The sequence below is a fragment of the Grammomys surdaster genome, unplaced genomic scaffold (assembly GCF_004785775.1).
Source record: "Grammomys surdaster isolate TR1022 unplaced genomic scaffold, NIH_TR_1.0 100, whole genome shotgun sequence".
Lineage (NCBI taxonomy): Eukaryota > Metazoa > Chordata > Mammalia > Rodentia > Muridae > Grammomys > Grammomys surdaster.
Genome location: NW_021604579.1, coordinates 3,221,976 through 3,234,015, shown reverse-complemented (window position 1 = coordinate 3,234,015; position 12,040 = coordinate 3,221,976).

Genomic DNA, 12,040 nt, shown 5'->3' with positions numbered 1-12,040 from the left:
ACTCTTGGCTGAGGGGAGAGATGGATTGGAGGGGAGGAGCATGTGGGGCCATGTTAAATTTGTCCCTTTAGCTTCCTTGAGGCTCCCAGTGGTGGCTCTGTAATCTAAATGGCCTCAGTGTCCCCTTCCTTTCTTCCTTCTTGTGATTTAATTGACTCAGAATTCCAGGAACTTGGGCATGGGGAGAAGGAAATGTTTTAGGCCTTCTTTCTCTGCAGTCTTTGTCTTTTTCTGGCTCAATTTCCTTGCCAGTTGTAGGGAGTCAGCTAGTCTGGTTCTTAGTCCTACTAGCTTTCAGGTAACAAAGACTAGAGGTCACACTTTAAATGCCCTCTATCTTCTTCCCAAAGATAGAGCTATTCAATCTCAATCAGGTCAAGTGAAAGGAGACACACAATTTCTGTGTTTACACAGTCCTGGGCTTTAGCATGCGGTGGATACTGATGACTTCACTCTTGGGCTCCAACTGCTTACCTGGTTTCTTCTCTACTTGTATGTTTAATATTTAAGATTCCCAAGCTGCACTGCATGCCTATAAGCTCAGCTCACAGAAGGTGGAGGCATGGAAGATTGTGAGTTCAAGGCCAGCCTAGACTGCATAAGGAATTCCAGACCAGTCTCAGCGGCATAGGGACAACCTATCTCAAAAAGCTGAACACAAAAACAAATGTCCAGGTTCCATGTGCTTGCTTTCCTGTAATCCCAGCCACTTGGCAGACTGAAGAGGGAGAATCACCTGGGCCCATGAATTTGAGACTGGCCTTGGCAACACAGTTAAAGAACCCTTATTAAGGGTAGGGGGCCTGGTGTAGTCTCTCACACCTTTAATCCCAAAACTTGGGAGACAGAGGCAGGTGGATCTCTGTGAGTTCAAGACCAGCCTGTTCTACAAACAAGTTTCAGGCCAGCGGGGACTACAGAGAGAGAGGTGTGTGTGTGTGTGTGGGGGAGATGGGTGATGGATGGATGGATGGATGGATGGATGGATGGATGGATGGATGGATTCTGCATTCTGGTTTCCTAATCCTGTTCTCTTTGTTTCCTATCTTGCTGTGTTTGTAAATGGCACCTCTTCCTATTCAGTGTTCAAACCCTAAATCTTAGTACTCCTCAACTGCTATCTTCCTCTCATCTTTCCTGCATCCAATTACTTTGCAAGTGTTGTGGCCTGAGTCTGCACTTTAACCCCTCCAGCCTCCCGCCCCTCCATTCTATCCTACATTCCAGTCAGGTCACTGCACTGGCTTTCTTTAGCTCCTCAGCCCCATCTTTCTACCCTCTTCCCTGAATCTTGCACAGCAGGCACTTGTGTTTTTAAAAAAGTAATTTATATCTTATTCTATTTACTATTAGCACGTGACAATGAAGGGTGCACATGTCACAGTGTGTTTGTGGAGGTCAGAGGACAGCTTTTTTTTTCCTTTTTATTAATCATTCCACTCATTTACATCTCAGATGATATCCCACTTCCCTGTTTCCCCTCCATCTGCCCCCCAACCCACATCCACCCTCCCCCATCCCCTTTGCCTGTATGAGGGTGCTCCACCCACCCACACTCTCCCTCCCCACCATTCCAGCATCCCCCTCCCTACGCTGTGACATCAAACATCCTAGGACCAAGGGCCCCTCCTCCTATTGCTGTCGGGTAAGGCCATCCTCTGCTACATATGTATCTGGAGCCATGGATCCCTCCAGGTACACTCCTTGGTTGATGATCTAGTCTTTGGGAGAACTGGGTGGTCAGGCCGGCCTATGTTGTTCTTCCAGTGGGGTTGCAATCCTTCTCCCCGATCCTCCAGTCCTTCTGTCAGCTCCCTGACCAGGTTCCCTGAGCTCAGTCTGATGGTTGTCTCCAGGCATCCACGTTTTGATAACCTTATTGTGTCCCTCATCCTACTTCATTTGGTCTAAAGCTGTTTGCAGCCATCATCCTGTACTCCTCCTTCTAGTACACAATGGCAGCTTCTCTTGGTTTCCTTCTGTCTGCTGTAGCATTGTCTCCACAGTCTCCTGTGCCTTCTCTTTCTCTTAAGTCTTGCTGTCTCCGCGTGTCCATTCTTAGCCCTCTGTGTTGTCTGAGTGATCACACTGCTACTTTCTATTCTTTTCCATAAACCAGTAGCTCCTGAGACCTCACCAATTTCAGTTACTGTTAAACATCTATCTTCTTCCTTGGAACTTCAAGCTGATCATGTCCCAAGCAGAACTATTATCCTCGGATGCCCTGTGGACCGTCTCCTCCTGTCTTCTGTATCTCACATGGGTTATCTAGGCATCTGAGCCTGAAACCCAAGGGCAACTCTCAAATCTTCTTTCTCCCTCTACTCCTGCATCCAAGTTCTACGACTTCAAAGGGAGGTCGTGCAGAAGTGGTTAAGCAGAGTCCACAGGGACTCTATGACTGTCACAGCGCTAAGATGAGGGCCTCTGGCTCCTGCATTCGAGAAGGTTCAGCTACATGTCCCTGGTCTTGTCCATCTTCCTCTGCATTTACACAACTAGGAAGAGCTACTGTCTCTAGTTCTTTATTTCTGTAGAAAGCCAAGCGGGAACTGGAACAGGGGACAGAAGCTGTGTATTTCAGCTTTCTTTGGTTAAAAAGTCCTGCAGAGCCCAAGGTCCAATCCAAAGCAGAAGACTTGGATTACAGAAGCTGGTTTTCAAGTTGGGGAGATAGCTCAGGGAGTAAAGAGCTCGAAAGCCTGGAGACCTGAGTTCAAGCCCTAGGTTCCATGTGAAAAAGGTTTGTCTAGCCAGGTATGGTGGTGTGTGTCTTTATTCCCACTACTCAGAAGTCAGGGGCAGGCAGTCCTCTGAGTTTGAGGCCAGCCTGGTCTACATAGTGAGTTCTGGGACATTTAGGACTACATAGAGAGATTCTTCTTTTTTTTTTTAAGATTTTTTTTTATTTATATGAGTATACTGCAGCTGTCTTCAGACACACTAGAAGAGTGCATTGGATCCTATTACAGATGGTTATAAGCCACCATGTGGTTGCTGGGAACTGAACTCAGGACCTCTGGAAGAGCAGTCAGTGCTCTTAACCACTGAGCCATCTGTCCAGCCTATAAGTTTTTTTTTTTTTTTTTTTTTTGTTTTTTTTTTTTGTTTTTTTTGAGACAGGGTTTCTCTGTGTAGCCCTGGCTGTCCTGGAACTCACTCTGTAGACCAGGCTGGCCTTGAACTCAGAAATCTGCCTGCCTCTGCCTCCCAAGTGCTAGGATTAAAGACGTGTGCCACCACTGTCCAGCTGAGAGATTCTTAAAAAGCTAGGTGAGATGGTATATGTGCATTCTTGTAAAGCCAGTACCAAAGAGGTACTGATAACAGATTCCTGTGCTCACTGAAATCCCTAGCCAGCCTGTTACTTGGCAAGTTCCAGGCCAGTGATAAACCCTGTCTCAATCAAAAGAGTGATGACATGTGAGGAATGACACTCATTATTCTGTTCCCTGGCCTCCAAGTGCACACACAAGTGTGTACCTGCACATCAAGCCCCTAAAGAAGATACCATTAAACAGAGGATTGGGAAGAGAATTGGCTCTTGTAAATCTGAACCCTCTTTATCTCTCTAACAGTCCAGATTTCCCAACCTCTGCCAGTTTTATCAAACCAGAAAGGCTGTTTCAGTAGCTCTAGGCTCTAGAGTTCTCTTATCTCTCTATCTCTTTCTCAACCTTGTTGGACATCCCTCTGAAATGAGTCCAGTTATACAACACATCAGAAAGTTGTGGTTTTCCCTCTAGATGTTATTTTATCGATTTAAAATTGTTTGCATGTGTGTGTGCCTTATGTTCATATGCATGTTCCTCTGTGTACAGTTACATATGTGTGTGGAGAGACTCAGACTTGATGTTGGGTGTCTGCCTTGGTCACTCTCCGTTTTATTTATTTAGGCAGGATCTCTAGATGAAACCCGAGTATGCCAATCTCAGCTAGTCCAGCTAAACAGCTTTCCCCAGGGAACCCTCCTCTCTGTTTCATAAATGCTGGGACTACAACAGCCACACCTGCCCAGGCCCTTACATGGGTTCTGGAGATCCAAACTCCGGTCCTCAGCAAGGGTTTTATCCACTGTGTCTTCTCTCTAATCCTGTCAAGGTTGTTTTAAGTTTGCCATTCTGCTACTCTACAAATGGTATCTCCTTACACAGTGTCTAGTCCGAGGCACAAATGGTCTTTCATTCTTTCCTCGATTAAAGCCTTTTCAGATCTCCACATGGCCTTTTTTTTCTTTTCTTTTTTTTTTTTTTTTGGTTTTTCGAGACAGGGTTTCTCTGTATAGCCTTGGCTGTCCTGGTCCTGTCTGTAGACCAAGCTGGCCTCGAACTCAGAAATCCGCCTGCCTTTGCCTCCCAAGTGCTGGGATTAAAGGCGTGCGTCACCACAGCCCAGCTCCACATGGCCTTTAGACTTGTCCTTTGGTGCTAGAACACAGGGCCCTTCTTACCTTTGCATCTCCCATACTTGGGATCTCTCCCTCCTAAGGTGCTGTTTTCTAGTCCCTAAATCCAGTTCAAAACAAGGACTCCCCTCCCACACATACTCTGTTATGGCTTCTCCAGTCATAGAGCCTTCCCAACTTAATAGCCTGTTGGGATTTCTTTGTGCTTCTAGACTTGGTCTCAAGCCCTACTTCCTGAGAGTCTTTTTCTTATGTTTCAACTACTTATAATGGGGGACAGGCTAGATAAAAAAGAGGGCCAGGGAGATGGCTCAGTTAAAGGTACGTACTCGTCATCCATCCTGAGGACCTGAGTTAGAGCCATAGGACCCACGTGGTGGAAGGAGAGAACAGACTCCCACAGATTGTTCTCTGATCTTCACATGCCTGCTATGACTCACGAACATGTGCACACACAAATAAATAAATATTTTTGATTTTGAAAGGATGTGTGTGTCGAGAGATGGCTTAGCAGTTAAGAAAACTTGTTGCTCTTGCAGTGGACCAGGGTTTGGATCCTGCTACCCAAAAGGTAGTTCACCAACCATCTGTAGTTCCAGGGGACCTGATACCTTCTTCTGGCCTCTGAGCACAACAACTCCCTCCAATACACATGAATTAAAAAAAAAAACTTTTAAAAATGAATCACGCCGGGCGGTGGTGGCGCACGCCTTTAATCCCAGCACTTGGGAGGCAGAGGCAGGCGGATTTCTGAGTTCGAGGCCAGCCTGGTATGCAGAGTGAGTTCCAGGACAGCTAGGACTATACAGAGAAACCCTGTCTCAAAACAACAACAACAACAACAAACAAACAAACAAAAAAGAATCACATCGTTTCAAGTTCACACCCCTTTCAAAGGCCCCCTTTTCTGTGTGACCAGAAACAGTACAATGGGCCTTGTTATAAAATGAGGACAGTGTGATATGAGACAATAAGAGAGATAACTTTACCAAACAGGGGACAGAGGAGAAGGAGAGCCAGGCTGAGGAGGAAGGCCAGCAAGAAGGCATTTCAGTAGGATCCCTGCCCTTCAAAAATAGTGGTGCCCACCCCTCAGCCTTAAGATCACTCTCTAGTCTGTGAATATTAGCTTCCCTACAACATACCCATGAGAGTTCCCTGAGTTCAAAACCTTCCACCCTCAGCAGAAAAGATTATGGCACCTGTGGAGCCGAGAGTAGATGGTATCCATGGAAACCATCGAGAACACATATTCAGATTGCAGATGGAGAGGATGTGAACCCGGGAATGGCCCTGGTAAAAGCAGTGAGGTACGGAGTGGCACCTCACTCACACATGGCGTCCCAGGGCTCCGGAGAGTCAAACAGGAGGATCCTGAGTTTGGAGGCCAGCCTGGATCACATAGCTTGCTTGAGGCTAGCCTGTTTATATAGTAAGATATAAATTTAAAACAATTTGTGAGTATGTGTGTGTGTATGTGTGCCCTAGAAGTCCAGAAGAGAGTGTCAGATCCCAAGGAACTAGACAGTTGAAAGCTACCTGATGAGTGTCCCAGAAACTGAACTTGTGTCGTCCTCTCTAAGAGCAGTGAGTGTTCTTAACCACTGAGCCACCGCTACAGCCCTAGATATAATTTCAAAGTAACTCCAAAGAGCAGCAAGCTTTGAGAACTTTGGGCTGAATGCATTCGTCTCTCCCTTTCTGTCCGCACAGATCTCCGTGACTCTGCGAGGAAGCAGAGAGGCACGTGCTCCAGGCCTCGTGTCTTACTTAGGTCATTTGTCATTAATATTTGGTGTTCCTTGGCATACAGACCAATGGGATCTTTGTCTGTTGAGTGTTTGGTTTTTTGTTTGTTTGTTTGTTTGTTTGTTTGTTTTCGAGACAGGGTTTCTCTGTGTAGCCCTGGCTGTCCTGGAACTCACTCTGTAGACCAGGCTGGCCTAGAACTCAGAAATCCGCCTGCCTCTGCCTCCCAAGTGCTGGGATTAAAGGCGTGCACCACCACCACCTGGCTGTTGAGTGTTTTTATATATGAGCAACCATGTTGTGTCTCTACCATAGCTAGAGGAGGTACGGGTCCTAAGAAGGGACTATCCCAAGGTAAGAATGAGTGGGTGTGTGCTCTTCCAGGTGACTCCCTCTCTCTTTTTTTTTTTTTTTGTTTGTTTTTTTTTCGTGACACAGGGTTTCTGTGTGTAGCCCTGGCTGTCCTGGAACTCACTCTGTAGACCAGGCTGGCCTCAAACTCAGAAATCTGCCTGCCTCTGCCTCCCAAGTGCTGGGATTAAAGGCGTGCGCCACCACTGCCCGGCGACTCCCTCTCTTATTAAAAAAAAATAATAATAATAAACTTTTGCTCTCTGCCAGCACTGTGGTAATTCATGTGCTACACCATGACTCTATTGAGTCCTCTTTCTTCCAGATGAGAAACTGAGGCTGAGAAGGAGTGAAAGAGTTGTCTTAGTGTCTCTCTGAAAGAGGAGAGCTGAGACTTGTATTGAGATTTGTTTGTCTCTAAAGGCTATTTTTTTTACATTTATTTTTAATTATGTGTGGGTGTGTGTGTCTGCATGTGGTTATGTGCGGGTGGGTGCAGATGTTCAGGGAGGCATGGGATCCCCCGGAACTGGAGTTCTGAGCCAATGCTGGAAACAGAATTCCGGTCCTCTGGAAGTACAGCAAGTGCTCCTAACTTTCCAGTCACTAAAGGCTATTTTTAAAACCTCCTACCCTTGGCAAAGATCACCTTGTGGCGTTTTCCTCTGCAATGCTTATCAAGCATCGCCTGTTGGGCACGGAGGTTTCTTGAAGTTGGAGGCTGAGTCCCAAGCCCACCTCAGAAAGGTTGCAGTGCTAGTAAGTGGGAAAAGGGGCAGCAGCTTTCCAGAAGCATCCCCGTGGGAGATGGCTGGACGGATGCAACCTGGACAGTCCTCTGTGCTCTGCTCCTAGCTCCTGAGCTGCCCTAGTTAGGCAGCTGCTCTCCTGCCTTTGAGTTGAAGGCTCAGATCCAAAGAAAGAGGAGACTGTCCCCCCACCCCCGCAGCAGCTTTGGGTTGCCAATGGGAGAAGGCCTGGGTGAGATAAGAGATTGGCTCCCTGTGGAAGGAGCCTGCGCTGCTGCCCAGAGGCCTTGCAGGAAATCACCCACTTCCTTGAGGGTTAGAGGGAGCGAATGACTCAGGGTAAAGTGGTGTGACTTCCTGTATTTTACTCCAGGACTTCGGTTAGGCCCCTCTGACCAGGTGCCCTCCAGCGTCGCTTTTCCCAGGAGTCTGCCTAAAATAAGGCTTTTCTTCTGGCTCTTTCCATTGCTTCTTCTGTGGAATCAAGTGAGCGCCATTGGATTGGTCATTTGCTCCAACTCCTGCCCAGGCCATGCCCAGCGGAAACAGGAGTGGGCGGGGCAGGAGAGACTGAGGATTTATGGCTGAGTTCTGTGCTTGTAGCTCACAGTGGAGGCTGTGGTCCTTACAGTTCACAGTGGCAGTGTGGGACTCTCATATCGGAGAACGGTGCCTTCTTGCCACTTTAACATGTAGTATGGGCTCGGTATACTTATGCTGAATTTGTAACTGGACTGTCCACATCAGTTCTCTCCCATCCTGCCAGAAAAAGAAGCATTAAACTGCGGCTAAGGGACACTCTGGCACCAAGGACATCCAGGTTGGAATGCCAGCCTTGCCACTTCCTGTCAGACGTTAAGTCAAGCTACTTAACCTTTCTGAGAACCTTCTCTTCTATGTAAGGGTAGTAGGGATGTTGAATTATAGGAAGACCTAATGTGTGCCAGTATCTGGCATTGAAACATCATGTAACTATTATCTGTTTCTTTTTCCTTTTTAAAAAAGATTTATTTTATGTATATGACTACACTGTTGCTGTCTTCAGACCCACTAGAAGAGGGCATCAGATCCTATTATAGATGGTTATGAGCCACCATGCAGCTGCTGGGACTTGAACTCAGGAACTCTGGAAGACCAGTCTTAACCACTGAGCCATCTCTCCAGCTTCCTGTTGAACCAGTCATAGAGATGGAAGCCTGCAAGAGTCCTAGACTCTTTCCTCTGCTCCCACGCCCACAACAGGTCCCTTCCCATGCTGCTTCCGGCTCGTCACCGCCACATTATCATGTCACCTGCACACTTGGAGTAGGCTTGCACTGATCTTGCTTTTAATCTTTAACTTCTTTGTAATTACATTTATTTAATTACTTATTTGTGGTGTGTGTGTGTGTGTGTGTGTGTACATGTGCCACTGTGCACATGTACAGGTCAGAGGAAAACTTTTGGGAGTCGTTTCTTTCCACCATGTGAGACCCAGGAGTTGGTCTCAAGTTGCCAGGCTTTGGTGGCAAGTCCTTTACCCATTGGTCCTCTTTACCTTATTTTTGAGGCAGACTCTCTAACTAGATGGACCTAGTGCTCACCAACAAGACTAGCCTGGCTGGCCATCAAACCCCAGGGATCATCCTGTCTCTGCCTCTCCAGCATTCAGGTTACGGGTGTATACCATCACACCTGGATTTCTATGTGGGTACTGAGTATTGAGCTCAGGTCCTCACAGATGTGCAGGAAGTCCCCTGGACTCTTAGCTCTGTACCTTGCCTGCCCTTGTATAGGTACCACAGTGTCTCAGGTTTCATTGCTTTGAGGTAAGTTTTGAAATCTGAAAGAGTTAGCCTACCAATTTTGACCCTCTGGATTTCTTGCAGTTCCATATGGATTCTAGGCTACATTTGTTTGTTTCTATTAAAAACAAAACAAAACTGAGATCCAGGTAGAGCTGTATTAAGTCTATGGGTCACCTGGGCAGTCTCATCAGACACCAGTGTTACCTGTCTCTCATGTTGTTAATCAGAGGTACTTTTAAAAATGATGCTTGGAATCCTGGGAAGAACCCCTCCCCTCCCCCACTCCTTTGGGGATTTTCTTCATTATGGATTAGATCCCATTATTTTTAATAAGCCTGCAGTTTATCTTCCTAGGAAATCGTTCACTTGATCTGAGGCATGCGCTTCACCTTCACCCTGTCCCTATACAATCCCCGTTCCACAGTGCAGGCAGACTGATGCTTCAAAAACAAAAAATGCCAACTGTGGACCAGCGGGTAGCTCAAGGGGTTAAAGCCCTTGCACATCCCAGGCCACCCAAGCTTCATTCCAGAACCCATGTCAGGTGGGAAGAGAGGAGAAACTCCACAGATGGTCCTCTGACCTTCGCACACTTGCTGTGGCACACTTGCCCACACTTGCCCACACACAGATCATGCACACACCCAATGATAATTAAAAAATGAGTAAAATACAAATCTGATCCAGACACACACACACACACACACACACACACACACACACACGCTGACAGCTCTTAAAGATTGTTTTTTTTTTAATCTTATGTGCCTGTGTGTGTAAGCCGTGTGTGTGTGTGAGGGGGGGGTGTTTAACAGAGTCCATAAAAGGATATTGAATTCCCTGGAGCTGGAATTATGAGTGGCTATAAGCTGCTGTGTTGGTGTTGGGAAAGTGAATTTAGGTTACCTGAGCCATCTCTCCGGCCCTCTTTTTTGCTTTTCTTTTTCCATTCTTTTTTTTTTCACTAGCCGCTCTTACTAATGACCCATGTCCTTAAGGCTGCCTCTAAAGCTCAGGCTGGCCCAGCCTCTGACACGATGTTCAGAGAAGAATGTTCTCTTTCTTCCAGCCTTATGACGCTGTGCTCTGACCTTGAACACACCACCAGACACTGATGCTAAGATCTCTTTCTCAAGGAAACTCCTGCTTTCTCTCTGTGCCCAAATTAAAACATTACTCTTGCTGGAGAAGCTTTCCTGATCCCGTCTCTTGTTCCATATTGTCCAGATCTCTCTTACATCATGGACTGCCCACTCTGGATCTTATTGTATGTTTACACGTCTGCTACCTATCAAAGGCATCCTCATCTACAGGTGACTTTAAAATTATTTTGTTTATTCGTCTCTCATACATTACATCTTGACCTCGGTTCCCCCCTCCACTGCTCCCTGTTCTAAAAAAAAAAAAAAAAAAAAGCTTCCCAGGAATCTCAATCGAACACGGCATAACAAATTATAATAAGACTAGGCACAAACCCTTATATCCAAGCTGGATGAGGCAACCCAGTAGGAGGAAAAAGGTCCCAAGTGCAGGCAAAAGAGTCAGAGATAGCCCCACTCCCACAAGAACACCCAGCTACACAATCATAAGATATATGCAGAGGACCTAGCTCAGATTCATACAGAATCTGTCCCTTCAGCCCCTGTAAGCCCTGCTTAGTTGATTCTGTGGGCTGTGTTCTTTATGGTGTCTTTGGTCCCTCTGCCTCCTCCAATTCGTCCTCCCCCTCCTCTGTGGGGTTCCCTGGCTTTGCCTAGTGTTTAGCTATGGGTCTCTGCATCTGTTCCCATTAGTTGCTGCATGATGCCTCTCTGATGTGTGGTCAGGCTAGGCACTGATCTATGAATAGAGCAGAATACCATTAGGAATCATTTCATTGACTCCCCCTTCCGCCACCAGTCATGTTTGGTTCTATCCTGAATCTCTGGGTTGTCCTGCCTCTGGTTCCTGGTCAGCCAGGCAGTGTCAGGCATGGGCCTCAAGTTGGACAAGTCATTGATTGGCCTTTCCTACAAGCCCTGTGCTACCATTATCCCAATACATCTTGTAGACAGGACAGATTGTAGGTCGATGGTTTCATGGCTAGGTTGATGTCCCAGTCCCACTGCTAGGAGACTTACCTGGCTATAGATGATGGGCAGTCCGGGCTTTGTATCGCCCACCACTAGGAGACTTTGCTAGGGTCACTCTCATATATTCCAGGAAATTTCCACTGCACTAGGTTTCTACATTGCCTCCCCCAAGCGCCCCCCCTTCAATCATCTGTCCCTGCCTCCCCACCCCTTGGCCTGATCCCTCCTGTTCCCATCCCCACCTGCCTCCAGTCCACCTGCAAAACCTATTCTAATTCCCCCTTCCAGGGAGACCCACTTGAACCCTCCTTGTTATTTAGCCTCTTGGTCTGCGCACTGTAGCACGATTATCCTTTGCTTAACTGCTAATGTCCACATATAAGTGAATAGATTTCATGTTTGTCTTTCTGGATCTGGGTTACCTCACTTAAAACTCAAGTCCAAGTGGATCAAAGACCTCAACGTAAAATCAGATACACTGAACCTAATAGAATAGGAAGTGGGGAACAGCGTACAACATATTGGAACAGGAGACAACTTCCTTAACAGAACACTGCTAGTGCAGGCACTGAGAACAACCATCAGTAAATGGGACCTCATGAAACTGACAGGCTTCTGTAAGGCTAAAGACACCATCAATAGGACAAAACAGCAGCCTACAGAATAGGAAAAGATCTTTACCAACTTCACATCTGATACAGGGCTAATTATTTTTATTTTTATCTTAGGTGGGATTTCATGAAGCCCAGGCTGGCCTCTGACCAGGATGGCCTTGAACTTCTGACTCTCTTGCCGTTATCCACCCGGTACTCAGACTGCAGGCCTAATATTATACCCAGTTTCTATAGTGCTGGGAATTGAACCCAGGGCTTTGTGTACACTAGGGTAGTACTCTGTTAACTGAATTCCCAGCCTTGGACAACTTTA